This window comes from Phascolarctos cinereus, unplaced genomic scaffold, assembly GCF_003287225.1.
Source record: "Phascolarctos cinereus isolate Bilbo 61053 unplaced genomic scaffold, phaCin_HiC Scaffold_5;HRSCAF=322, whole genome shotgun sequence".
In the NCBI taxonomy this organism is placed as follows: Eukaryota; Metazoa; Chordata; class Mammalia; order Diprotodontia; family Phascolarctidae; genus Phascolarctos; species Phascolarctos cinereus.
The window spans coordinates 72,921,740-72,948,377 of NW_027555958.1; the positions used below are offsets into that span (position 1 = coordinate 72,921,740).

The following is a 26,638-nucleotide window of genomic DNA, read 5'->3' on the forward strand; positions in this document are numbered from 1 at the left end:
ATGGAAATTACAGGACTAAATAAAAGAACTAGTAAAGCAGAAGAGAGAAGAGTGATGTCTTACAGATAAATTTGGAAATCATACCAGAAAAGGAGATACTGAAAAAGAAGTTAAAGAGTTTGTTGTAAATCAAGATCTGATGCCACTAACTCTGTTAATGTGGGTCTCTGCAAAAATCAAGATGACAGTCCATATCTGATGCTGTGCGACTCTTTCCACGTCTTCCTAGGGATTCACTATAGGGGACCTTTGTCATGTTATGGAATCAATCCCAGAATTTTAAAATTGGAAGTGACTTCATCAGTTGGATGTCTATTTGCTCCCCTAGTCATACCCATATGGGTAGGTAATCCCTGCTATACCATACCTGAGAAGTAGTAGTCCATCTGGCGTTTGCAGGAAAATTTCAAGAAGGGTAATCTCACTATCATTGATAAAGCCCAGGCAGGTAGATGAAGTTGCCTGTAGGCAGGGCATACACATTTATAAACAATCTCCAGCCAATAGCCACTGAGCAGACATCCTATTAGAAGAACAGAATTGCATAAATCAATCTGCAAACAGTTATTAAGAACCCACTATGTGCCAGGTGCATAAACTCTGAAGAAACAAAGACAATCAAATTGACAACGATATACAGTTAAAACTAAAGGGTAACTAGGAATTCAGTGATAAAATATACCCAATAGTGGTCAAATATTAATGCAAATGAGAATAAAATAAAGATTTTTAAAAATTTTACCTTGAATAGATTAAGTTGAGAGGTAAGGTTAGAGGAAATTAAAAGTAGATGGGCAAAGCCCTGTATTCAGAGTGTTTGCATAGAGGGAAAACCTAGGTAATGGGTGAAAAGGTGGTTAATGAAAGTGTATTAAAAATTTTATTGCATAATTTTTTTCAAAGTTTAAACTAACATTTGGGGGAGGCATAACTTCCAGCTTGCCACCATTAAAACTTTTTCTTCCCTCAAACAGCTGCTCCTCCCCCACCCCTTAGCTGAGGACCTTATCTCATACTTTACTGAGAAAAGAGAGGCTATTCACCATGACTTCTCTCTTTTCTCTCTTCTACATCTAAAAATATCTTGATATTATTCTCTATCCTCTTTTCCTTTATTCCAGGTTCTGATGAAGAGGTGGTCCATTGACTTGTCAAGGCCAGTACCTCTGCATGTACCCTTGATTCCATCCCTTTACCAGAATGCTCCCTCTGTCCTCTCTCTAATCTTTGATCTCCCTATCTCTTGTTTTCTTCTTTGTTACTCATAAACGGGGTGAAATGTCCCAAATCCTTTATTAAAAAAAAAAACAAAAAACTAGAGCCTACTCTCTTCTCAAGATATTATCCTATAGTTCTCTTTTTCACAACCACCTAGCAAAAACCCACTTAACCAATTGCCTCCACACTCTCTCCTCTTATTCTTCAACCCTTTGAAGTCTGGGTTCCATGTTTATTATTCATCTGAAAATTCTCTCTCCAAACTTATGAATGAGCACTTAATTGACATGTATGATACAGACTTTTATCAGTGCTCTTGACCTCCATGAAGCATTTGTCATGACTGACCATTGTTGGTCTCCTGAACACTCTCCCTTCTCTAGGTTTTTGTGAAGCTGCTCTTGTAACTTTTCTCCCACCCCACGCCTTCTCAGTCTCCTTTGAAAATTTATCATTCCTATCAAGTCTTTCCTCTGTAGGTGTGTGCCCATGCTCTTTCCTGGGTCTGCCTTTCTTTTTTCCCTACATTCTTGATATCCTCATCAGCTCCTATGGGTTTAACTGTCATCTGTTTTCAGGTAACTCCAGATTTATATAAACAACCTGAGTTTCTCTCTTGAGCTATATTGCCCCATTTACAGCTTACTGGACATTTCCAATTGCATATCTGATAGACATCTTCAACTATTCATATCCAAAACAGAATTTATCATCCTCCTTCCCCTACCCCTGCTCTTCTTCTGAACTTCCTTAATTTTTATAATACACCAACATCTTTCTAGTCTTATAGGTTTGCAATTTCAGTATTTTACTCCTCCTCCACTTTCCCTCATTTCTAGTCATTTTAAAATATTGTTAATTCAACTTTTATAACATCTTTCACATCTGGTCCCTTGTCACTATACACGTGGTCCCTGCCTTAATTTACTCCTCCATCACCTCTTGTCCAGCCTATTGTAATGGTGTTCTAGTTTGTCTCCCTGACTCATCTCTTCCCTTGCTATTCCTTCCTTTATATAGATTTCAAAAATCATTTTCCTTCAGTACACTCAAACCTCGTTGTCTCCCTACCAAATGAACTCCATTGGCTTCCCATTACATCTAGAATAAACTACATCTATTGGTTAGCCATTCAAAGCCATTTACTGTCTTTTCTTTTTCCTATCTCTCAAGTCTCCTTACAAATTACTCTGTATGGAATTTTGTCTATAGCTCCTTACGGACATTTCATTACACTCTTAGATTTAAGTTCCTGGAAGAATGTTTTCCACTGATGTGTATTCCTAGTATTTAGTCCATTGCCTGCACATAGTTAGTACTTAATAAATGTTGGTTAATTGATTAATTGGCTCAGTTTATCTTCTGTGCTAAATCACTTCCATGACAGTGTCAAATGCATGTTTTATGACTGTTTAAGGTTTAATACTGTTTTATTATTCACTTGAAAATAATGATGAGTGGATCATTAAATAAAATTAACTCTATTATATTTTACTAAGAAATCTTGTATAATTTTGACATATTGATGCTCACTTAGATTTTCAAATTCAGTGTCATCCTTGATCCCTCTGTTTTGCTCACCCCACTTATCCAATTAGTTGCCAAATGTTGTCATTACTTTCCCTACATTGTTTCTCTCATTTACCCCCAACTCTCCATTTAGCCAACATCCTCGTTCAGATCCTCATCACTTCTTACCTGGACTATTGCAATAGCCTGTTCATTTTACTGTGTGGTTTGTCTCTCCCCAAGACAATCCATTCTACATACAACTTCCAAAGTGACTTTTCTATAATGGAGGTCTCACCATGTCACCCCAACCTCCCCCCTTAGTAAATTCCAATGTCTCCTCTGATCATATGTATATTACTCTACGTGGTACTTAAAGATCTTCACAACCTGCTCCCTTTCCTATCTTTCAACACATTAATTTCCTATTTTATACCACATTAATCACCTTCACTCACTTTATGTTCCAGACATACAGGCTCACTTTCTTTTCTTTTCACATAGTTTTCCAGCTCCTATCTCCATGAATTTGCTCCGGTTGACCCTCATGCTTGAAATTCTTGAAAAATGTGTGTTAATTGAATGAATGACTATTGTTGGAATAAGAGACCCTTAAACTGGTAGTTGTATTATTTCCATTACAAAGGGATTAGCTGGAGTCCTACTACAGCCATTTTATACAAAGTCAAAAAGGAATATTAAAAATCAGTAATAATAAAGTACAGAAAGCACACTTTGAAATCTTACAGAGGTGTTTTCTTAATTAAGAAATTCTAAGGGGCAGGTAGGTGGCACAGTGGATAGAGCACTGGCCCTGGTTTCAGGAGGACCCGAGTTCAAATCCGGCCTCAGACACATAACACTTACTAGCTGTTTGACCCTGGGCAAGTCACTTAACCCCATTGCCTATGAAAGAAAGAAAGAAAGAAAGAAAGAAAGGAAGGAAGGAAGGAAGGAAGGAAGGAAGGAAGGAAGGAAGGAAGGAAGGAAGGAAGGAAGGAAGAAAGAAAGAAATTCTGGTATATGTCACCTTCTAGATTATGAGAAACACCAATGAAAGGAGGTTACGTGGCCTGCAGGAGACATTTACCTCCCTCAACAACTCAATTCCTTTATATTTCAGTTAATAAAGAAAACAGTTTTTTAAAAAACACCCAATAACATGCAAATCAAAAAGAACAATGTCTTTGACACCAGGAAATTTGAGTATTGTAGAGAAATATTGTAAACAGAATTTATAGGGTGCAGAGCCAAGATGGTAGAGTAAAAGCAGTGACATTCTTGAGCTTTCCCCCAAACCCCTCCATATACCTGTAAAAGAATGACTCTAAACAAAAAGATAGAGTGAAACAAATTTCCAGCCCAAGACAACCTGGATGGTTGATGGGAAGGGTCTGTTGTGCTGGGCTGGGAGAGGAGCCCAGTTCAGCTTGGGCTGGGCAGGCAAAGACAGGGCCACAGCACACCTGGAGCAGGGGACTGAATCACAAGCAGCTATGGCAGTTTCGACTTCTCACCCCATAAACTACAAAGCCAACTTAGAAGGTGAGTAGGAAAGGTCTGTTGGATATGGGTTAGGAGCACAGTCCAGCATTGGCCCTAGCACAGCCCCAGGGCAGCAGCCACAGCTGTAGCAGTTGCTTCTGGAGCTCTCGGCCCACAGACAGTGAGGGGATCAAGTGGCTGATCAGGGGGGATTGGAAGGATCTCTTTTCTGGCACTGAGGCAGGATTCTCTTGCCTTGCCTGTGCTTACATCTGGGTCGCAGCTCTGGGTGGTGGTCCTGAGGAGAAGAGCAGTGCTGATTTGACAAACCTTGTGGTAGTGATAAAGAGGAAATCCTCACAGTTCAAAGGCAGAAAAGAGTGCTTCTGGTCACTGAGAGACCAGAGCTCAGGACAGGAAAGGAGTAAATGCTTCACTCTTGATTGTACCACCTTGGAAGAACTGAAAATTTATGGGTCCCTAGAAGTATTTCTGAAAACAGCTGTAATTCCTGAAGCTTCAGACAGTATACCCTCCACACTGGAAGCAGAGCCCTACCTTAATAGAGAGTTAAAAAGTCAAGTAATTGGCTGGAAACGTAAACAGGCAGTGAAAGAAACTCAAGACTATAAAATCTTACTTTGGTGACAAAGAAGATCAAAACATACAACCAGAAGAAGACAACAAAATTAAAGCTCCTACATCCAAAGCCTTCAAGAAAAATATGAATTGGTCTCAGGCCATGGATGAACTCAAAAAAAGATTTTGAAAAGCAAGTAAGAGAAGTAGAGGAAAAATTGGGGGGAGAAATGAGAGTGATGTAAGAAAATTGTGAAAAACAAGTCAACAGTTTGTTAAAGGAGACCCCAAAAAACATACTGAAGAAAATAACAACTTAAAATAGTAGCCTAACCCAAATAGCAAAAAAAGTTCAAAAAGCCAATGAGGAGAAGAATGCCTTAAAAAGGAGGATTGGCCAAATGGAAAAGGAGATCCAAAAGCTCACTGAAGAAAGTAATTCCTTAAAAGTTAGAATGGAGCAAATGGAAGCTAATAACTCTGTGAGAATTCAAGAAATTATTAAACAAAACCAAAAGAATGGAAAAATAGAAGACAATGTGAAGTATTTCATTGGAAAAGCAACTAACCAGGAAAACAGAACCAGAAGAGATAATTTTAAAATTGCTGGACTACCTGAAAGCTATGATCAAAAAAAAAAAGCCTAGATGTCATCTTTCAAGAAATTATGGAAAACTGCCCTGATATTCTAGAACCAGAGGGTAAAATAGAAATTGAAAGAATTTACCAATTGCCTCCTCAAAGAGATCCCAAAAAGAAAACTCCTAGGAATAATATAGCCAAATTCCAAAGAATTTGGAATATTTGGAATATTTCTCAAGGAGAAAATATTGCAAGCAGCCAGAAAGAAACAATTCAAGTATTGTGCAAACAATCAGGATAACACAAGATTTAGCAGCTTCTGCATTAAGGGATCACAGGGCTTGGAATATGTTACCCCGGAGGTCAAAGGAGCTAGGATTAAAACCAAGAATCACCTACCCAGAAAAACTGAGTATAATCCTTCAGGGGAAAAAGTCAACATTCAGTGAATAAAGGACTTTTAGGCATTCTTGATGAAAAGACCAGAGATGAATAGAAAATTTGACTTTCCAGTATGAGACTCAAGAGAAGCATGAAAAGTGAAACAGGAAGGAGAAATCATAAGGGACTTATTAAAGTTGAAGTGTTTACATTCAGACATGGAAAGATCATATTTGTAACTCATGCGAACTTTCTCACTATTAGTGTAGTTGGAGGGAATATGTGTGTGTGTATATATATACATACATATGTGTATATGTATATATACATATATATGAAGGAATATCTGAAAAATAAAATTAAGAGGTGAGAGAGGATTGTACTGGGTGAAGGAGAAAGGGAGAGGTAGAATAGGATATATGATCTCACACAAAAGACACAAAAGAGGTAAGAAAAGGCTTTTAAAGTAGAGGGGAAGAGAAGGGAGGTGAGAGGGAATGCGTGAATCTTACTCTCATTGGATCTGGCTTAAGGATGGAATAACAGACACACTCAATTGGGTATAGAATTCTATCTTACTGTACAGGAAAATAAGGGGAAGGGCATAATGGAGGCAATGATAAAAGGGAGGGCAGTTTGGGGAAAAGAGTAATCAGATGGAGAAAACAGTAAATGGGAGTGGGATAGGGTGAAGGGAAATACAGTTAATCTTTCACAACATGACTATTATGGAAGTGTTTTGCATGACTACACATGTATAACCTACATTGAATTGCTTGCTTTCTCAGTGAAGTTGGGTGGGGAGGGAAGGAGTGAGAGAATTTGGAACTCAAGGTTTTAAAAACGAATGTTAAAAATTGTTTTTACATGCAACTGGGAAATAAGATATACAGGCAATGTGGTAATAGAAATTGATCCTGCCCTACAGGAAAATAAAAGAGGAAAGGGATTAAGGAGGTGTGTGATAGAAAGGAGAACAGATTGGAGAAAGGGGTATTCAGAATGCTCGCCATCAGGGTGGAGGGAGGGAAGAGATGAGGAGAAAATTTGGAACCCAAAATCTTGTGGAAGTGAATGTTGAAAACTAAATTAAATAAATTAATCTCAAAAAATAGCATTCATAATAATTTATTACTTATTCTGATACCTCTCTGTTCTGAACATATCAAAGTGTGTGAGATACCATTTTATACACATATACATATATATATATATACACATATACATATATGCAGATATAGATACATATTTGCATCTGTGTATACATCTATATTTATCTATTGATAGATAGATAAATACATAGATAGATATACAAATAGTAGTGCTTCTATTGGGAGCTGACCTGGAGATGAAGGGGAAGATGGTGATAACCAACTTGACAGCTGTTAATAAAGGGGAGACATGCATTCTTCTTTCTCTAACCCTTGATGTTCACATGACAGTGAGTCTATTAATAAAATAGCATTAAAAGGGGCAGCCATTGAAAAGGAACATCCAGGGTCTATTGATATTAATATCATTAGAGAATCAGCCCTTGGTAGGAAGTTCCAGATTATATCTGTGATTTGCCCATTACTCAAAACCTTCATCTTTTCTTTAATAATCTCAAATCTCTCAACAATATTTTTCTTTAACAATTCAAAATCTCGCTTGGCCACAATGTTTCAAAACCATGATTTTTTTTTTGTTGTTGATGGTATGTTGAAGTCCTTATTCTTCTCTAAATAAACAGGTTACCCTATCAAAGCCTGAGGTGAGAGAAAGAATGATGAAAAAGCCCAAGAATATATAGAAATGAGCACTAGGGAAAGAAATATTAAGAGGCAAGAGGATGAAGGAGGTGGGTGGAAGGCCTGATATTACAAAAATAAGTAGATTTTGATCAAATATAGATGGAAAAGGACAGTTTCTGTGTGATGGAGCCAATTGTGGAAGAGGAAATGAAAAACAGAAAGATGATGCATAGTCGAGACCTTTTCTGTTGGAGAGGGGAGGAGTTAGCAATGGGAATTGGGGAAAAAAGAACAAAGTAGATATTAAGACTTTAAAAAATGTGAAAGCCCAAAAGGATCTGGTAAATTTTGGACAAATGAATTGATAATGTTTGAGAATCAATGTTTTCTTATAAAACTGAGTTGAGATTTTTTTTTAAGTGGCATATACAATGGTTGACCAGGGTTCCATTTTTCCCCCATCTACACTTGACAACACAAAGCATGTCACCAAAAATATACTTGCCTTCACTGTCTAAATAACCTCATTCATATTTATCAAGCAATACTCCTATAACAGGACCCTATATGAAGTATGTGAAGTTTTTTTAATGATACCCTTTTGAATACATATTGCTCCTATCTAAGGGAAGTCAACTTCTTAGAGAAGGAATTGGTTTAATGATAGAATACAGCTGTTCTAATGAAACAAGTTTGGTTTAATCTTATAACTAGTTTTTACAAGGTACAATTTAAATAATTCACATTTGGGAGCCATTTGTTTAATTCAGCAAGCACTTATCAAGCACCTGCCATGAGCCAGCATTTTTCTTGGTAGTGGGCACATAAAAAAAAAGAAAAGAAAAATGAAAGGCGGCAGAAATACATAATGTGTGCAAGTTCAAAGAGAATACAAAGTGCCTAAAAAAAAAGAGAATACAAAGTAATAAAAATATATTTTCAAGAGAAATAGAGGCTAAAGAAGGACCTTATATAGACATGGCTGGGCTTTGCTTTGAAAGGGGAGCTAAGGCTCAGTTTTCAAGGCAGTGTAGTGCTTTGCATTGAGCCTTGGCTTCTGTCAGAGGATCTGAATTCAAATCCCACCTCTGAAAATTACTGAGGGACCTGTGTGAACCTGGGCAGAACACTTCAACTCTCTGAGTTTCAATTTCCTCTTCTGTAAAGGAGGAGTTTGCATCTGATAACATCTGAGGTCCCTTCTAGCTTTCAGCCCTATAATCCTAAGTTTCTGGCAAGTTTGAATTTCAGAGAATAGTTATTTTTGTGTAATGTCTAAGCTCAGTAATTGTGCTTATTGAATACTTTTTGACAGTGGTATTGAGAACAGAACTCTTTAAAAGTCAAAATGACATTCCACTCACTTTGAAATGTTCATATCAGAAACATACTTAGGTTCACAATACTTAGAAATAATACATATAACGTTGCTCTGAAATGCTCCAATGTTATTGTATCAAGGACCTACTTCCTTACCATTTGCAGGTTATTTGGTACGGCTTTGTTCTTAGTGTTGCTTGATGGAAGCATGAAGGAATCACCAGTTCTAAAAGGGGGTAGAGGTCTCAGGGGACTGGTAATGAAATATGGAACCTTTCACCTCAAGGTCATTAGTTCAGATCTGCTCCAGGTCCAGAGTGACATAAAGTCATTACCCCTTGATAGCTGTTCGATAGACTATGTGAAATGAGCTTGTGATTTCAGGACCAAGTGGGCACATACCTGTGCCAAATAGCCTACCTGTCAGTATATGATAGCAATTGTTATCTAAGTTTCAACTTTGAAGGGGAACAAAAAACTAAATTATTAAAATAATTCTTCATCTGCTCATAATTTGGGTCTCTCTTGAATATAGTCAGCTGGCCTGGAGGTTGAAGAAAGTCTGCCCTGCCTTTCTATTTGTATTCTGTGATACAGTTGTGCTATGGAATATACATCTGTAGGAAACCGTCTTTGCTGGTGCTGCTAATAAGCAGCAAGTCAGAATATCTCAATTGACTTTTTTAGAAGTGACTTCAGTCACCCATGGTGATTAAGTCAAAACCAAGCCTGAAGTCTTTCACTTATTCGCTTTCTTTAGTATCTTTCTGCATGTTTCTGAAATGTTTTATATTTCCTTTTTTGAGCATTTTATTAATTTCATCTACATTTGGATGTGTGACTGAACACTTAGTGAAGCCTATTCATTCTTGTCAATCTCCGATCTCAAGACTTTCAGAGATAACAAAACAGGAACAGACAATTGTAAGAACGCTTTGAAGTGGGGGGATTTGAAGTTGAACACACTGCAAAAAGATCATTGCTTGAAAATCTAATTGAAAATACATGTATTCTTATCAATAAATGAAATCTCAGGATTCCTGGCATCTTGATGGTTTTAGGTTACGTGAGGGACATGGCCTAATTCATCAGGGAGGTGTCCTCTAATAAAAACTTTTCTAATTTGCAGTCTTTCAAAATATCTTTAGCAAATCTAAGGAAAATGAATTATTTCCTTGTGCTAGAAAAAAAATCTGTGCCTGAAAAATAAAAAAAAAAAAAAACTATACACTGAAAGAAATTTATACTTCTAGATGATATATGGCTTAACAATTTTTTTTCCAGATCCATGCTATTCACATTACTTTAACAGGCAGTATTAAGATAGTCTTGTTAATTGCGTTTTGACAAATAAATAAACATCATGTAGAACACCATTGTCGATATCCTAAGGGAGAATATTTCTGTCCCTAAACAAACATCAGGGTAAGGGCTAGATTTGAATTTGGGGGTACAGAATTTATGAGTTTATCCTGGACTGTGACCTTCTTCCTAGTTCTGTATTTAGTTCAGAGACATCTATTGCTACCAAGTCTCTTTTATTCTAAGGTATCTTCTCTCTCAAATAGTTGCTCACCATTTTAAAAAATAGAACTTCATTTTCTTCAAAGAACTTACTTTTTGTTATAAATTATACTGGTGGGTTCAACAGTTTCTGAAGAACCCTGACTTGAGAATTAGACATTTAAATTGAACAAACTTGATATCAGAGCCTTTTCGTTACCCTTTGCAGGTTTTGAGGCAGCTTATTCGACCTTACAGTCTCCCCAGGAAGCTAATGGGAAAGCCTTGCAGCAGTCTTCACAGGAAAGTTCCCAAATGTCAAGTGTCATCTTTCCAGCTGTTAGATGAATGGGTAGCCAGGAGGCATTTATTTGGGTGTGCAGTCCCTGTGATGTTTGGCTGTTGTGGTATAAAAGGCTATCATTTGGCAGCTGGTTTACCAGGACAGAGACTAGTTACAAAACTAGTCAGGCAAGGGACTTCTTTATGTAGGATAATGATTAAAAGCCAAACTGTAGTGTTCTCCCACTTAGAGAATGAATAGGCCATCAAGAAAAGTGTGCTCAATGGTACGCTGTTAATTTTTGAATCCCCTGGTGTTCTGGATAAAAATAACCTCATCAAATGAACTGGCTTTTCCCTCCTTTCACTATAAAGTAATAAGGCTTTGAGAATGACAACTTTATTAAAATCTTAAGGCCTATTTAAAAATTAACCTTCAGATTTAAAATATATGGCATATTCTTACAATCCTGTGCTAAAGGAAAATCTATATAAATCTTTGACCACTGTCAGGTTTCAAAACAATGATCATCAATAAAAAGCTCATTTTAAATCATACTAGATTCTGGGTGAGACATTAGAATCACAGAAGAGTTGATATTGGAATACATCTAGGCTAAATGATGTTTCTGTGCTAACTTCTTTTTTTTCTTCCCTAAGTTGCTGGCATTATCATTATATCATTGGGATGCTATGGTACTAAGCCTAACTAGTAACAGGAGTTCATGAAATCTCACTTTTATTCCCTGGGCAGGGAAGTTGGGAAGTCGATTGGCATATAGTCAGTAAAATTAATTAATTAATTAGTTAATTAAACAACTCATGAAAAATACACGTGCTAAGAAACTGCAGTAATAGCGACAGAATTTGCCCTTCTTGACTATACATCTAATTTAATTTCATATGTGTTTTAGTAAACTAAAATTTTAAATCCTAAATAATATATTAGATTTGTGGTACCTTTTTGATTTATATGGACATGGAGAGAGATATTGATACTATATAATGGATATACAAGAAAGAAAATTAGTCAAAGGAAAATTAAGGCCCCAAAATGGACAATATTGTTAATTTAGCTATTTGGGGTAGATTGGAAATGTTCCTAATACATTGATGAATATAGATGCTATGACTATAGCATTAATATGAATGTCATTTATTGACCTGATTAGAAACCTCAGTCCATCAAAAAAAAATAATAAAAGCTAGAAACTGACATAGAAGACCATGTCATAGAAAAGTGACTAGAAAATTATAATGCAAAATTAAACTATTTCCTTGAAAACAGTAGTTTCTATGTTAGTGCCCTAGGAATGCAGATTTGTCGAGGTGCTATTGTGTGTAGATGCTTCAAGAAAAAGTGAGTGTAGAGAAAATAGCTCAGAGCCATGTCAGAAAAGAGTTACCTTCGGTGTCAGTTGACAGGTTATGAGTGGAATTGGCTGCAGTAGTTTCACCACGTGTACTTTGGCTGTCCTATTTCTGGCTCCTATACACAAATTTCACAGGTATTAGGGCCTGGGGCAATGTGGTGCTGACACCACAGCAACCAACTGAAGAATACCACCCCGTATCAGTGGCAAAACCCTAGGTGTAGAAGAATTCACTCTAAAAATTTTGGCCAACACAAAAGATATTAAAATCTGAAAAGTTGGATGTGATTCAACTTGTAAAGCGCACCATGGAAATATATCTCTCTAAGTCATGCATGGAATCAGCAGTGGGCTCTCTACCTTGCCTAGGGAAGTTTATCAGTTTCTAATGGATTGTAAAAATTGACACTTCTTTGTGTTAAGCATGTGGATGACTCTAAATTTAAACCTTTGGTCTTTCATGAATTGTATATTTCTTCGGATTCATTTTCAGAAGAAAGTTTCAAGTCACAGGCTAAGCTTAGGTGAGGAGAAATCACAATACTTAATTGATTTAACATCAGGAGAGACAAGCAAAAATTGTGTTGATGTTGATACCAGGAAGCAAGGCCAACATGGGTTTTAAAGGAAGATTAGACTAGATCAAAGGGTGCCAACAAAAAATCATTTCCCATCTCTTCCCACTTTTGCCTGTGGTAAAAGTGTGAACTTTATAATTCTTTTATTGCTAAGAGAAAACTATTTCTAAAGAGGATCTCTGCTTTTCCCATGTCACAGCTAGAATATGATAGGATAAAGTGCTATTCCATCATCCCTCTCCTAAATGTTTCCTTTAGGTCTCTGTTCTTCTTTTCTGCATGTCATTTTATTTGAAGGAAAAGGACTTTTTTTCCCCTTTTGTTTTTCATGATTTATTTGTAGGTAAGGTTTTCTAAGCAATGGGGAAACTGAGGCAAATGCAGATTGAGAAGCAGACTACTTTATTTGGAGAGGATGTCATCTAAAGTTTTATATATTTTGTTTATGAACAAGAGTCCCCAAGCAAGATGGAGACTGAGACACAAAGAGATGAGGAAATAAGACAGATAAAACTTAATGAGGAAACTAGATGGTATAAGGAATAGAGACCCAGACTCAGAATCAGAAAAAAAAACAACTTGAGTTTACCTATTGCCTTAGACACTATAAAGCATCCACCTCAAGGGGATTTGGGGAGGTAAGATTAGACAATATAAGCCATGTGTTTTGTAGACCTTAAAGTGCCATATAAATATTACAAAGGAAAAACTATAGCACATAGAGAAAGGGAATTGTTCTCCTCCTATTGGCTTCTTTTTTTGTATTTTGTGCTACAGAAAGCAGACTCAGGATCCCCCATTAGAACACCCTGCATCATGGCCATCCTATCAGTGTCCCATTGTTGAATGCAAGCGACCCTGGATTCTTAGAGTCTATGCTAGCAGAGAGGCAAGCTCTGTCACATTCTTCCAAGCTGCTATGACTTCAGCAATGGGACTTGTGATGAATAATCTTTAAATTATAGGAAGCCCAATCTAGACAAGGGGGTAGCTAGATTGTACATTGGACTAAGTGCTAAGCCTGGAGTCATGAAAACTCATTGTCCTGAGTTCAAATTTGTCCCCAGAGACTTGCTAGCTATGTAACCCTGGACAATCACTTAAACCCGTTTGCCTCTGTTTTCTTCTCTGTAAAATGAGCTGGAGAAGGAAATGGCAAACCATTTCAGTATCTTTGACAAGAAAATCTCAAATGGGATCATAATGCTTGGACGTGAATGAAATGACTGAACAACAAAAGTCTAGGTAAGTTGAAGAGACTCATTTAAAGGATGGGCATAGGATGATAAACTGCCAGCCACAGTTATCTTTGAAGACCATCTACTCTACTGCAAAGGGGTTGTGATTGACATAAAAAGAAGGAGTCGCTGCAATCAAAAAGTCAGATTCAAGTTAGCAGTAGAACTCCAAAGTCATGAAAGATACATTGAGGTGTATCCTTATCTCTTGCAGCTGCTTTTGGGGAGCTTTTCACGGAAGAAACAAAGCAGCTAATAATGTTCTTGGTGGCACAGTAGATAGAATGCTGGGCCTGGAAATCAGGAAGCCCTGAGTTCAAATTCTGTCTCAGACACAGCCTGGAAGAGTCACTTCCCCTTGGTCTCAGTTTCACCATCTGTAAAATGGGGATAATAACAGCACTTACCTCCCAAGATTATTGTGGGTCAAATGATATGATACAGGCGTAGCACTTTGTAATCAAAGTGCTATAAAAACATAAGCTGCTACTCCTATTGATACAACTGCTGTTATTGCTGGCACTACTCTTAGTCGCGCCTCCATTTCTTAAAGACAAACACCCCACCATAGCATCCCTTCCCTAGGCTCTACCATAGATGAAGGTAAAGAAGGAAGGGATATAGAGGGGCAGATAGGTGGCACAGTAAGTAGAGCATCGGCCCTGGAGTCAGGAGGATCTGAGTTCAAATTCAGCCTCAGATACTTGACAATTACTAGCCGTGCGACCCTGGGCAAGTCACTTAATCCCATTGCCTAGTGAAAAAAAAAAAGGGATATAGAAGAGAGTTGGGTGTTTTATGGGTGTGGGTAGGGTCCAACTCAGGGGTATCTGATTAGTTCTCCACCTATGAAGTCTTAAGGTAGGGGGATCATTTATCAAGTTTACATGAGAAATGGAAGCTTTCCATAAGGAAGCTTGCAGATATTGGAGTATTCCTAAGGAGCAGGGTAGGTACCAGATAAGAGGAAGGGGCATCTCAGCCTGTAGGAGAAAGACCAGTCCTGAAAAAGGAGAGTTTTATCCCACTCCCACTCCAAGACTACCACAGAGTAGGAACTGGATACTTCATAATCTCATGCAACCAGTTTTATAAAAACATGTTTTCACTCCTGCCCCCTCCCCTCCAACATCTGAAACTGCCTATTCCTGTTGTCACTTTGCCTCTGGTTTTGGAGCCTAAATTCTCTACTGTCTGAAATGCAAGTCACCTAATAGGAAATTATATACTCATAGCTATGTTGTTACTTAAGTTCTGAGTCGCCTGTTCATAGGCCTAGAATGTAACGTGGCTGTTTTCACCTCCCTTCACTGCTCACTGTGTTAATATTTGTCATCATCATTTTCAGCCCGATCCAACTAGCTCCTTTTTGTTACATGAGTTGGTCATCAGGCCCAAACTTGGGCTGGTCACCAAGATTTCCTCGCTTTAGCCATTGACATCTTGTCAGCAGTGTTACCACCTTTGCCGCTATGTCTGTGAATATTGTGATAGTTATCTTACTGACTGACCGCTTAGAAAATTTGTCAACATGTCATCCCTGCATCCCACCAGTAATCCCAGGCTGACATATGTGGTGTTTCTTAAAATCACTTCATTATGTGATCCTTTGAACAGACACACAATGTATTAAAATAAAGTTTCTGTGTAATAGACTCCTGCCTTTGTTTCTTCACAGGTAGATGAGAGTTAGACTTTTTTTTTTTAAGCTCAATGGTATTGCTGTAGTTCAATTGACAAACACGTTGAACTATTCATTCCAGAGCTATAAAGGAAGGAAGTACAGACAAATGTTTAGAAATTTCCAGCTTGTAGCTTGAAAAAGCTATGTACCATTCAGGAAGCAAAATTTACACAATTCTCCTGGCTTATAGGTCAACAAGACGTTAGAAAAGAAACAGATAACATTTTTTAATCATTTTGTATTTTTTTACTACTACAGTTTTAACATCCAAGGGACTGAGTCAATCTTTCACTACATACTTAAGATTAGATACTTTTTATAAAAAAGAAAAAACATGAATTACTCCAATATTTTCAGAGATTTCTGCTTTAGGAGTAAATCAACCACTCCGTCCGCTATAACTTCTTTCTGATGTGTTACAATAGCAACAATAAGAAGAAGTAAAAATTATGAAGACGCATCAGACAAAGCACAAAGAAACATCTGTTAAAATATCTGATGGCTACTGAATTCTTAGCATTTTTTAAAATTTTACTGTGGAGTAGGCAAGTACTTTTGAGATTTGTGAGCTGCAGAATGCAGTCAAACCAATTCAACATAACAAGTGTTCATTGAGCACCTGCTATGCGCTAGGTATTGTCCCAAGTGCTTTGTAGGAATTATGACCAAAGGGCTATAAAACTGTGCATACCCTTTGATACAGCAATACTACTGCTAGGTCTGTATCCCAAACATAAAAAAAAAAAGGGAAAAGGACCTATTTGTACAAACATATTTATAGCAGATCTTTTTGTGGTGGCTTAGACTTGTAAATCAAAGGGATCCCCATCAATTGGGGAATGGCTAAACAAACTGTGGTACATTATTGTAATGGAACATTATTGGCCACAAGAAATGACAAGCAGGATGATTTCAGAAAAACCTGGAAAGATTTACAATCAAGAATTAATGCATACTGAAGTGAACAGGATCAGAAGAACATTGTACAGTGATATTGTACAATGAAGAATTGTAAATAACTTAGCTTTTCTCAGCAATAGAGTGATCCAAGACAATACCAAAGGACTAATGATGAAGCATACTATCTGCCTTCAGAGAAATAACTAATATTGATTGAATACAGACTGAAGCATGCTATTTTCACTTTTTTTCTTTCATTCACGTCTTCTTGTACAAAATGACTAACATGGAAGTGTTTTACATAATTGCATATGTATAACCTATATCTGAATGCTTACCATCTCAGGGAGAGAGGAGGGAAGGGGGGAGGGAGGGAGAGAATTTAAATAAAACTTTAAATAAAAATGCTAAAATGAAAAAAAGACATCTAAAGCATAATCTTCTTTGCCATCAAAAAATTTATGGTCTATTTGGGGAGGTAAAACTAGTAGAAATGAAACAATGAATGATACAAAGCAATATATAATTAAGTGTCAAATTGTGGGGTTTGGTACTGTAGGATGTTAGAGGAAAAAATATGAGTGAGGCATCAGTTGTAGTCAAAAAAAAATCTTGATAGAAAAGCTGGGTATTGGGGAATAGGTAGTGGTAGTGGTGGTGGTGTTTTGGAGTTTGCAGATCATTTTATGTACCTTATTTCATTCAATCCTTACAACAACTTTTTATGAATTTGGTGCTTCAATTACCAGCATGTTCCAAATGAGGAAACTGAGGTACAGAGCCTGGCCCAGGACAGTACGACAAGTTAGTGCCTGAGATGATATTTCAACTGAAGTCTTCATAGTAATTTATTTGGAATATTGTATTGCTTTCATCAGTATGAAGAATATTAGCCTGGGGCTATTCTTTGTGGACAGTTTTAAGATTATTCCAATATTTTTTTAAATCTCTGATCTCATTCATGTCTGTACTTCTTTTATTCATGCAAATTGAAACCTATCAAAACCTTTCTTTATGCTGTGTTACATAGGGACTCCTTCCTATGTCAATCACAGGCATCACAAAAAGACTTTGGTAGAGTGTGTCCTAATATGAGATCCTGGATTTGCATTCTTTAATAAAGAAGAATTGGTTTCTTTAAAAGAAACCAGTAGGAGGAGATATATTCCCTTTCCTGTCTGTACTATAGTTTTAAAATCATAGAGGGTATTTATATATCACATTAAGGTCTGCAAAGCAATAAACATATGTAGCCACATTGAATTCTTACAACTCTGTGAGAAGATTGAGTTCTTGCAACAACCCTGTGAGATAGATGCTATTAAATTTTGGAGGCAAGATTTTAACTCTGCTCTTTTTGAACTAAGCTCCTTCTGAATCCACATCTGGTGGTTTATTCTCTATACCACAAAACTACTTAATTAGCTTTTGTCTGGTTCATTTCCTTATCTCCTTTTGCCTCACTGCTTTAAAACCCTTATTCCTTCCTTTCCAAATAAAAGTATATGAGGAACAAAAAAAAAAAAAAGGAAGAAAAAGAAAAAAAAAGAGGAGCTGAGGCTTTTGGAGCTTTAGGGGAAGTTTAAGAGAAGAGACAATGTACATCATTCTGTACTGTCCTATCTGTCTATGGCTATGCACCCTAATAAATCCTCCATGGAGAATCTACCTAATACACTGGAAACATTCCTCTAGATTCTACAACTTATTCTGGGTACCAGTATAGCACTCAGACTGTCTATCTCTATTTCTCTTCACATGATGGACTTTTTCTATTATATATTTTCCATATGCTTCTTCTAAAGTGACAGTGGTCCCAGGCAGGTTATTTCACCTCTAAGTGCTCCCAGGGAACTCTGCAAGACTGTGGGTTATTCAATAGTTTCTCACTTGTATTAGTAGAAGGAATTCTTTCACTAGGGAGTTCATTACACTAATGGAATAATAGGACTGGATTTTTTTTTAATGCTGTAGCCTATTTACGCCCATAGTACATCTCTCCATTGTCCTTTGAATCACCAACATATTTTGTCCCACAGAAATCACTGTGTTCAATCATCCAGAGTCATTCAGCACCCTTTGGAGAACATTAATATTGAAAAGAATTTGCTTTTTTTTTTGTTCATTTGTTTCTGTTTTTGTTTTTTGGAGAGGGAGGAGCTTGAGATTGTTTAAAAAAAGCTTTGTTTTCCAAATTGAATCCACCCCTAGGGAATATATTACTCTCTAAAGAAGTCATGTAACTATTTTTTAGTATTATGAAAAATTCATTCTAAACTTCTAAACTTTACATAGAAATGTAAACCTACCTTTATGTGACCATAAAATTTAATAGAGGCTCAGCATTGTTTCACTTTGAAGTCCTCACCAGTTTACTTCTCTTTAAAGGTCTTACCAATTTACTTTTGTCCTTCCCCCAGCCATTGGGAGAAAGTAGTTATGTTGAACATTTATGGAATTCAGCAAGCTCAGAACCCAGAAAAAGAAAGAAATCTGCCCATTCCTTTCCCAGTGGCTTTTCTGCTCTATATATACCTTGAAAAAAAATTCTACTAGCTAATACATTTCTCCTACTGAATCCAATCCAATCTAATAAACAATTAATTTCCTACTTAGTGTTGGCACTGTGCTAACTACTGTGGATTGAATTAATAAAAAGAAAGACAATCCCTGCCCTCAAGGAGCTTATAATCTAATGCAAAAAGATAATACACAAAAGGAGTCAGGAAAGCTGAGGATGGGAGAAGGAAATCATAAGGGATACCCAGTATAGGGGAATCTTGTTCCATGGAGTAGAAACCGGTCAGAGTATCAGATGCAAAGTAGATGAAAATTTCCTTCATAGCAAACAATCAGAATGCAATAAAAGTCTGTTTCAATTTTATCTGGAGACAAGATCCCTTACACTTACACAAACAGTAAATAAACATTGTTTTAAAATGGTGAGAAACTCCAAAAAGTGATCATGACAATTTACCAGGCAGCAAAGGGAAGATGGGACGGAGTAAAAAATGGAAGAGTGTACAAATTCACCTTGTCCAAGCATTGAGTTAGGCAGACGTATTGAAGCAACTCTGGCCAGGCAGATTATTCTTAAGCAAATCAGTATGTCAGCAAGACTCCATTGCTGAAGATTATAATCAATCCTCCTTAGCAGCATCCTTCAATTGTAGTCTTGTGCCACTGTTGTGTTTGTACCCTCTTCAAGGAATTCCAACCTTCTAGACACCCTTGTAATGTAAGGCTCCCCCATCATGTGATTCTTATTGCTCTCCCTCCAGATGAGTAAATTGCACCTCCAGGGAGCCCGTACGTGGTATGCAAGGCTACACCCCCCCCAAAAAAAATAGAAACAACATATGTGTGTGTCTGTTCGATACTACTCATTTCTCAAGATCTGTTATAGATAACTAACATAAACATGCTAAAGCAAAATATATGTACATGCATACACACACGTATATACACACACATATATTTCACAGGTTTATGAGTATCAAATGAGGCAACATATGTCCATGCTAGAGCATATATGTGTGTATAAATATATACATACATACATATACATAGATACATTGACACTGAAGTAGTCATAAACCTTTTCAGATAGTTCAAACATATCTTCCATCTGGAAAAGTTACCAACCCATGAAATTCTCCACCTATCTTTTCATATTTCCAATTTTATAATGCTAGTTTTTTCTGCTATTGACCTAAAGAATTATGGTTATACTACCATGAAGCTTATCAGTTTTCAAAAATAAAGTTTAGTTCCAGGCATCTGATTTTTAGTCCTTAATCCTATCCTTTTTCGACTTTTCAAACTTCTCCTTTTTGTGCTTGTAATGAGGAGATGGGGGACAATAGAAGAAGTGAAAATGTGCAGATATAAGCTCATCAATCACTGTATAATGTCACTAGCCAAAAAGCTCAGTCTACATAAAATATATATAAGATGATCCAGGCATAAGTCTTCGTTCATCCAAATTATGCAGTTGTGTTGTTCAGTATTTCAGTTCTGTCCAATCTTCATGACCCCATGGACCATCCTGTCCATGGACTTTTCTTGGCAAAGATACTGGAGTGGTTTGACCTTTCCTTCTCCAAAATTATGCAGTACTGTTGTCTGTAGTACCACATTTTACCAGCTCCTGATGCTTATCATTCTTCCATTTTCTCTTGTTTTTTTTTTCCCCTATTGGGTATTAATAATGTCCACATGTATAGATTCTTGTGCATTTTTTCACACAATAGGCATATTTAATGAGTACTTAGTTAAACTGAATTACATTTATATTCTTAAAATAAATTCTTTAAAAATCAATAAATTCTTTATTGGTATGGTAACACCTGAATGACATCATTCCAAAAGTGCCTATTATGAGGTCTTAACTTGCTTCTATGATATTTGAACTGATGTCATGTTATTTTCTAACCTTATTCTATCCTTGGAATAGAAGAATCATCTGTTTAAGAACAATTTGAATAAAACCCTCCAAGTAATAGCATGAAGGGGAACATTCTTCTTTAAAAAAAAAAAGTTTCCCTGTGCCTTGTATCTTTTCTAAACTTCCAGCACAAGCAGTAATTCTTCCAAAGGAGAAATGGAATCTGATTTTCTGCGACAATATTGGCTTCATTACATACCTTGGCCTTTTGAGCATGAGAAAAACAAATCCTAATGGATTTCTTCTTTGCAAATCTCTGCCCTCCATAGATTAATTTTCTCCGTAGTATAAGATAACTCAGAACTTGAGCAAATTAATGTATTAATCTTACCTATGAATTGATCTGGACCTAAGTAACTATGTAACGTGGTTTATTACTTGCCTTACAAATAATCTAAGAGAACATCCATTTAGAATAACCATACTAAGAGGCAGCTAGCTAGTACCATAGTGGATAGGGTGCTAGGCGTAGAGTCAGAGTACTTGATTTTAAACTTGATCTCAAATACTAGCTGTGTGAGCTAGTAGCTGTGCAAGTCACTTAACGTCTGTCTGACTCAGTTTCCATAAATGTAAAATGGGGATAATAATAGAACCTGCCTCACGAGGTTGTTGTGAGGATCAAATGAAATAATATTTGTAAAATTACTTAGCACAGTGTCTGGTATATAGTCGGCATTATATGGATGCTTATTCCCTTCCTCTTTACCTGGGGGATCACTCCAATCCCATTATAGAAAATATCACAAAATGGGCAAATTAAAAGTAATCGATCATGTCAAATTAGGTAAAGATAGAGGTACAGTTGTTGTTGTTTTTAATCCAGCATAATATTGTTGTTTTTGCTTGATTATATCTAAGTTTCAGTAGGGTAATTTAGGAGAAAAACAATCCAGATGCAAAGTTAGGATTTATGTGAGCTGCTTTTCACAAACATCACCACACGCTACCTAAATTTCCCTTTCTATTACTCTGTGACCCAGCTACACATAATACAAGAATCTAAATACTAAATTAGAGGGAAGAGGGTATGTGAAAGTATAAGCATTTATATGATACATATTATGTGCCAGGCACTATTCTAAGCACTTAACAAATATAATCTCATTTAATCCTCACAACAAACATGCAAGGTAACTGCTGTTGTTATTCCCCATTTTATGGTTGTGGAAACTGACTCAGACATAGGTTAAATGACTTGCCCAGGATCACACAGCTAGTATTTGAGGCCACATTTGAATTCAGATCTTCCTGACTTCAGGTGCAGCACTTTATCCACTGTGCCACATAACTGGCACACCATCTGTACAAGTAAATTAGATTATGAAAATGGTATTGCACAAAAAAGAATCAAAAGTTAGTGTCGCAAGATTATAATGATATGTATTGACTTTAATTGCTAGATATGCTTCAGATGCAAAGTCTAGCAAAGCTAGAATCTTATAGATAAAAACCTTATAGAATTGATCAGCCTTGCAAATTACAACCTGATTGATCAGCCTTATAGAACTGACACAGTTTTATTTAGTACTTCGTTTGAATAAGCATTCCAAAATGAAAAATTTGATGATTTTGGGCACTCATACCTATATATCATACATGGATAGTCTTTTTTTCTTAATAGTTATTTCAGATTATGCATGTTTTTAACTTTCATTTTTTATCCTTCAACAATCATGTACAGTACTCTGTGCAAGGCAGTGGGGAAGGTGTACAGTACACAGTAGTAAATAACCATAGTAATCTAGTGTTTGAGAAATCCAAAGATCCAAGCTTTGGGGTAAGACTCAACATTTGATGAAAAATTGCTGGAAAAACTGGGAAGCACTTTGGCAGAAAGTAGGCATAGACTAACATCTCACAGGGTGTATATAATGATAAAGTCAAAATGGACAAATTATTTAGACATAAAGGGTGGTATCACAAGTAAACTAGGAAAGGATGGAAATATGTACCTATCAGATCTATGGATAAGGAAAGAGTATATGACCAAACAAGAGAGAGAAGAGAGTATAGGAAGAAAAATAGGTTATTTTGATTACATGAAATTAAAAAGCTTATACATAAACAAAAATGCAGCCAAAATTAGAAGGAAACTAGGAAAAAAAAATTGCAGCATGTTTTTCTGAAAAAGTCCTCATTTCTCAAATATATACACAACTGAACCAAATTTATAAAAATAAGATCCATTGCCCAGCTGATAAATGGTCAAATGATAGGAATAGGCATTTTTTTTAGAAGAAATCAAAGCTATCAATAGACACATGAAAAAATGCTCTAAAATACTACTAATTAGTAAAATGAAAATTAAAACAATTCTGAGATACGACCTCATACCTATTAGACTGGCTAACATGACAAAATAAAAATCACAAATGCTGGAAGGGATGTGTAAAAATTGGGCCACCAATGCACTGTTGTTGAAGTTGTGAACCTGTCCAACCATTCTGGAGGATAATTTGAAACTATACACAAAGGAGTATAAAACTGTGACCCTTGACCCTGCAATACCACTACTCGATCTGTAACCCAAAGAGATCAAACAAAATGGAAAAGGACTTATTTGTACAAAAGTATTTATCGTGGTGGCAAAGAATTGGAAATTGAGGAGATGTCCAGCAATTGAAGAATGGCTGAACAAGTTGTGGAATATGATTGTAATAGAATACTGTTGTGCTATAAGAAATGATGAACAGGATGCTTTCAGAGAAAACTGAGAAGACTTCAGGAGAACTTTAAACACAGTAACAGCAATATTGTAAGGACGATCAACTGTGAAAGACTTACCTACTCTGATCAAGACTAGGATCCAAGTCAATTCCAAAGACCCATGATGAAAAATTTTACCCACCTCCAGACAGCAAACTGATGAACTCTGAATGCAGAGTAAAGCATAATTTTGTTTCAATACTTATTTTTATGCTTTTATTTTGTTTGTATTTTCATTTGTGACATGACTAATATGAAAACATTTTTGCCATGTCCTTATATGTATAATTGAAATCAAAGTACATGACTTTTCAAGAAGAAAAGAGAAAGTTTGGAACTCAAAAAATTTTAAATAATTTTTTAAAAATTGCCATATGATTGGGAAATATTTAACAGCATAAATAAAAATATATTTTAAAATTCAACTAGAATTCTTAAAAAAGATGAAGTAAGAGGTTTTTTTAGAGCTAAAATTGTTTTAAAAGTCAAAGTAGAGGGCTACAAGAAAATGGGAAAAGAAATGAGATCTATTAAAGAAAGAATGGGAAAGCAAATTAACAGCTTGGAACAAGAGTTACAAAAGAAATAAACTTTCTAAAAGGATTCCATTAGACAATAAGAAATATAAAAACAAAATCAAAACATTAAAAAAATAAGAAAATGTAAGGTATCTCATAGTAAAAATAAATGACCTGGAATGATATCAGAAAGAGATAGTTTAAATTAGGTTACATGAAAGCTGAAAGAGAGAGAGAAAGGAAGAGAGAGCCTAGACTTCATAACTGAAGAAACTGTAAAGGAAAATTGCTCAGATTTCTTAGAGCCAAAGTCTGATCCCATGACCAGCCTCCTTCCAAATAGCAGCATTTTGTGGTGCTCAAGAAGCTTCAGTAACTCCTTACTACCTTTAAAATAAAATACTAAGGCAAAAATGACAAAAAGAGGGACAGTCAGTGTTGGAGGGGATATGAGAAGATAGCACACTCATACACTGTTGGTGGAGCTGTGAAATGGTACAACCATTTTGGACAATGATTTGGGATTTCTCAGTCATGAAAATGTCCATACTCTTTGAACCAGAGACTTCATTATTGGGCTTGAAACCCAAGGAAGACATTGATAAGAAAAAAAATTCCCTATATGTTCTAATATATTTATAGCAACACTTTTTTATAATAGGTAAGAATTTGTAACAAAATAGATGTCCATTGATTGAGGAATGGCTAAACATATTGTGAAACATGAATATAATGGAATACTACTGTGCTATAAGAAATGATGTGTGATGAATAGAGAAGCATGGAAAAATCTCTTTGCACTGGTGAAGTGAAGTAAGCAGAGCCAAAAAAGCAATATACATAATAACTACAACAATTTATATGGAAAAAACAATGACACTAAAAATGTTAAAAGTAAGTGTAACAAAATGATCAAGATCAAGTGAGACTAAAATGACATGATCTTTGTGGAAGTGAAGGTCCATAGGTGTTATACTGTGCACATGTTTTAGGACTTTCTCAATATATTGATCAGTTGTGCTGACTTTTTTTCTACTCTAAAAATGTATGGGATGGCCGTCATGGAGGGGGATGGATACATGGGAAGTCACAGTGATGTAAAAGATAGAAAACTTTGATAAAGATTAAAAAAATAAAATAGTTAAGTCTCTGGTATTTAAAACTCCTCACAATCTGATTTCAACCAATCTTTCTAAATAGATCATATATGAATATCCCTCTCAATTCCAGCCATACTGGTCTACTCATGTCTATTACATGATGTTTCATCTCAACTAATGGAAATGTTTTATGTGATTGCACATATATAACCTATATCAAATTTCTTACTGTCTTACAGAGGGGGGATGATAGGGAGGGATGGAGAGAATTTGGAGCTCAAAATTTTTAAAAAATGAGTGCTAAAATTATCTTTATATGTAATTAGGTAAAATACTCTCAAAAATAAAATAAACAATATTTCATCTCACCTTCCCCCTTTTTATCTTCAGGCATGTTGTCTTCCACGTCTGGAATATTCTTTCTCCCCAGTGCCACTTCTGGGAACCCTTGGTTCCCTTAAGGCTCAACTCAAGAGAAACCATTCTGATGATTCCCAGTGATTAGTGCTCTCCTGAAATTACTTGTACTTATATTACATATATTTTGTATTTACTTATAGATACATGTTCCCTCTGCCTAAAATACAATATAAAATTCTTGAGGGCAGGTATTGTTTTATATTTGTCTTTATGTCCCTAGCACTTCATAAGGGACCTGGGTTATAATAGATGCTTTATAAGGGCTTATTGAATAGAATTCAGCATTGGACTTAGAGTCGAGAAAAATGGGGTTCGAGTCATATCTCTGACACCCAGTAGCTCTGGGATTTACTTTCTCTGAGTCACAGGCAACTCTCTAAGTGTTAATCTCTTTTAGTAGAGGGATTTCTCACAGTAGAACTCTCACATCAATAAGATCATGAAATCATTACTTATTCATTAACTTTGGCTGAAACACCTTGCAAACAGAAAGCCTAATCTCATGAATAACTTCCTTGGTAGAATAAAATAGGTGAATTCATACTTTCCAGTGCCATTTCAGGGTTTGCAAATGGTGAGTATGTGAACATTGGCCTTCTAACCTAGAAAGGTGAACTCTCCTCGCCTAAATGAGCTGTCTGCCCTCATAAATTAGATTCTTTACCCTGGTTAACCATAATTCTGGGGTCAATTAACTTGGTATCTGACCTATACATCTTTGAGACAAGAAATTTGAAAAAAAAATCCTACTACACTACTGAAATCTCAGAGAAGGTGGAGGGGGACAGAAGAGATGCAGAAAGGATAAGTGAGTTTCCAAAAATCACGCAAATCACAGGATTTCTGGGAATGTAATTTGTGGTTCTGTCTTGCCCTTTTTTCCATTTCTTTGAGCATTAAAGATAGAGCAAATCAAGTTCAAATAGACTGGGTTAATGGTACTGAGAGAGCATGAACTCTGATTTTCTCTGCCTTTATGTGTCAATCTCCCGATGATATCAAAAGCTAGGGTTTTTTGTTTGTTTAGTAGGTTTTATTTTTGTTAATAACTCTGCATATTACCACTTAACTTAGAAAAA

At 36.2% G+C, this 26,638-nt stretch overlaps 1 protein-coding gene across 2 annotated transcripts in view; it reads left to right on the top strand.

Annotated features, from left to right (window-relative positions):
* Window positions 1-26,638, top strand: part of DPYD (dihydropyrimidine dehydrogenase) — a 1,011,926-nt gene that overhangs the window by 512,625 nt on the left and 472,663 nt on the right. The window lies entirely within an intron of this gene.